This window comes from Rhipicephalus microplus, unplaced genomic scaffold (genome assembly GCF_043290135.1).
Source record: "Rhipicephalus microplus isolate Deutch F79 unplaced genomic scaffold, USDA_Rmic scaffold_781, whole genome shotgun sequence".
NCBI lineage: Eukaryota > Metazoa > Arthropoda > Arachnida > Ixodida > Ixodidae > Rhipicephalus > Rhipicephalus microplus.
The window spans coordinates 20,994-24,649 of record NW_027465337.1 but is presented as its reverse complement, the minus strand read 5'-3'; the positions used below and the strand labels follow the sequence as shown (position 1 = coordinate 24,649).

General features: G+C 56.2%; 1 non-coding gene across 1 annotated transcript; it reads left to right on the top strand.

Moving 5' to 3' along the window:
- Window positions 1–1,427: 1,427 nt before the first annotated feature.
- On the top strand, window positions 1,428–3,242 carry LOC142795636 (small subunit ribosomal RNA). Its single transcript, XR_012893182.1, has one exon. It is a non-coding gene; the product is annotated as a small subunit ribosomal RNA (ribosomal RNA).
- The last annotated feature ends 414 nt before the right edge of the window (window positions 3,243–3,656 follow it).

Here is a 3,656-nt window from a genome sequence, read left to right as displayed (position 1 = left end):
TCGCACGAGTACGGCAAACCTCGTCTGCCGGGGCGGGGTTTGCGACGCCGACGCAAAAGTGGGAACCGCCGCTCGGATGTTCGCCGTTTTTGGCAGAGTGAGTGCTGGCACTCCGGCGAAGCGAAAGAGCGTGAATGCGCCCACGAAAGTAGCGTATTTGGACGTGCTTGACGGCGACCGCCGCAGGAGTACGAAAAACCACGTCAGCCGGGGCGAGCGACCCACGGCGGTCTGGGTGCTTATCGCTGCTATTATAGGGGCACCCCGGCAGACGCAGAAAGAAAAAAAAAAATGGGGACATGGCGTGCGTCACCGTGCGGCTTCGCAGCGTTGCCGAAGTCGCCGAGCCCTTCGACTGAGCCGAACGGCGGACAGGGAACGTTGGTCGGCCGTTCTAACCTGTCGGTGCCACGCCGAGACGTCGTTAAGGAAAACCGCGTCGTGGGCCTCTACGACGCCGTCGAGTCGTTGTACGTTTGGTGTCCAGCGTGTCGGCGGCGAGTAGCGGACACGTCGTTCACGACTTCGGTCTTTCGCAGTCGACGCGAACTTGCGGAGAGTCGTGGTGCCTCACGTTTTCGGCAGAAACCGCGGCGGAATTTTCCCGTGCGTGCGCGCACGACCTCGGTGCTGTGCCGTCAGCGTAGTGTTGCACAAACTCGTGGCCTACCCAAGGTGCGGTACGTTTGCGGCCGTATCCTCGGTGGGAATTTCGTGAGTAGGGTCGCAAATTCTACGACCTCGGCGGGTTTGAGAGCGACGTAGACTTGTGGCACGCTCAACATGCCACACGTTTCGGGGCACACCCGCGGTGAAATTTTCTCGAGTACGCTCGTATTAGGGCCCAAGGAGGTCTGGGTACTTATCGCTGCTATTATGTGGGGGTTCTCGTGAGCGGCGTACGCGAAAGCGACCGGGTGTCTGATATGCGGCGGGCTTCGGCCTCGTCAAGCGTGTCCTCGGGTCTGCTCCAGGGGAATCCACGGCAGTCGTCTGCAGCCTCATCCGCTTGATGCGTTAGGGGCTGGTTGTCGGACGGTGCCGTTTTACCACGATATCGAGGTGTGTTCCGTGTCGTCCTCGGGCGATTCAGATGCGAAAGCGCCGAAGACGCGGGCGTGACCCGTCGTCTGGCGGCTTTGCAGTCTCGGCTCCGTTGCTAGTTCCGGCCGGTCCACCGACAGTGCAGCGGGCTTGGGCAACCCGCACGGCGCGACCGAGTCGATGCAACGAAAAAGAGCGAGCATGAACGTGCTTCTTGCCGCACGGCTCCCACTCGTCTTTCGGGAAGGTTGTGCCGTAGCGAGCTCGAACGCCGTCATCTCGGAGTGCAAAATAAGCGTGTTGGGGCGCCTGAAGGTGGCCTCCGCCGCACACAGACTGCGTCCGGCCCGCCGAGGGCGAGGACGGACGCGCAGTCGAACGATTACCTGGTTGATCCTGCCAGTAATCATATGCTTGTCTCAAAGATTAAGCCATGCATGTCTAAGTACATGCCGAAATAAGGCGAAACCGCGAATGGCTCATTAAATCAGTTATGGTTCCTTAGATCGTTTCTTCCTACTTGGATAACTGTGGCAATTCTAGAGCTAATACATGCAGTGAGCCTGGAGCCCTTTGGGTAACGGGTGCTTTTATTAGACCAAGATCGATCGGGTTTCGGCCCGTATTGTGTGGTGACTCTGGATAACTTTGTGCTGATCGCATGGCCACGAGCCGGCGACGTTTCTTTCAAGTGTCTGCCTTATCAACTTTCGATGGTAGGTTACTTGCTTACCATGGTTGTTACGGGTAACGGAGAATCAGGGTTCGATTCCGGAGAGGGAGCCTGAGAAACGGCTACCACATCCAAGGAAGGCAGCAGGCGCGCAAATTACCCACTCCCGGCACGGGGAGGTAGTGACGAAAAATAACAATACGGGACTCTTTTGAGGCCCCGTAATTGAAATGAGTACACTCTAAATCCTTTAACGAGGATCAATTGGAGGGCAAGTCTGGTGCCAGCAGCCGCGGTAATTCCAGCTCCAATAGCGTATACTAAAGCTGCTGCGGTTAAAAAGCTCGTAGTTGGATCTCAGTTCCAGACGAGTAGTGCATCTACCCGATGCGACGGCTCGGACTGAACATCATGCCGGTTCTTTCTTGGTGCACTTCATTGTGTGCCTCGAGATGGCCGGTGCTTTTACTTTGAAAAAATTAGAGTGCTCAACGCAGGCGAGTCGCCTGAATAAACTTGCATGGAATAATAGAACAAGACCTCGTTTCTGTTCTGTTGGTTTTTGGAATACGAGGTAATGATTAAGAGGGACGGACGGGGGCATTCGTATTGCGGCGCTAGAGGTGAAATTCTTGGACCGTCGCAAGACGAACTACTGCGAAAGCATTTGCCAAGAATGTTTTCATTGATCAAGAACGAAAGTCAGAGGTTCGAAGGCGATCAGATACCGCCCTAGTTCTGACCATAAACGATGCCAACCAGCGATCCGCCTGAGTTACTCAAATGACTCGGCGGGCAGCTTCCGGGAAACCAAAGTATTTGGGTTCCGGGGGAAGTATGGTTGCAAAGCTGAAACTTAAAGGAATTGACGGAAGGGCACCACCAGGAGTGGAGCCTGCGGCTTAATTTGACTCAACACGGGAAAACTTACCCGGCCCGGACACTGGGAGGATTGACAGATTGAGAGCTCTTTCTTGATTCGGTGGATGGTGGTGCATGGCCGTTCTTAGTTGGTGGAGCGATTTGTCTGGTTAATTCCGATAACGAACGAGACTCTAGCCTATTAAATAGGTGCGGGGTTCCCAGCACCTTACAACCTTCTTAGAGGGACAAGCGGCTCCTAGCCGCACGAAACAGAGCAATAACAGGTCTGTGATGCCCTTAGATGTCCGGGGCCGCACGCGCGCTACACTGAAGGAAGCAGCGTGTCTTTATCCCTGTCTGAAAAGACTGGGTAACCCGTGGAACTTCTTTCGTGATTGGGATAGGGGCTTGCAATTGTTCCCCTTGAACGAGGAATTCCCAGTAAGCGCGAGTCATAAGCTCGCGTTGATTACGTCCCTGCCCTTTGTACACACCGCCCGTCGCTACTACCGATTGAATGATTTAGTGAGGTCTTCGGACCGATGTCCGGCGCGGCCTTTCGGTTGCGCCGGTCTGTTGGAAAGATGACCAAACTTGATCATTTAGAGGAAGTAAAAGTCGTAACAAGGTTTCCGTAGGTGAACCTGCGGAAGGATCATTAACGGATTGTGAAGGGTGAGCGCCTCAGCTGCGTCTGCGCCCGACACTTTCTGCCGCTGACCCCGTTTGGACGCGGGGTCGGCTTTTCCCCACGGGGCTGCCTGAATGTGGAGCGGCACCCCGTGACAAATTGTTGCGCCCAGCGGACGCCAACACCGCGACCTTGGACGGTCGGCCAGGTGGCGGACGCGGGTACAAACGGCGCAACGCACTCATAGGTCGGCTTTCGACCCGCCACTGCACCGTGGCTCGAAGCGCTCGAAATGCGCGACCCGACCGCTGCGGGACCGCCTAGTACTGTAAACAGGAGCGGCGGAGCGCGAACGGCGAGTCGTGGTTACGTCGGTAGAAGGCGAGGCTGCGCGTTCCCGAAACGCCAGCCGAGTGCCCTCCCGACCGTTCGAGCGTGCAAGAA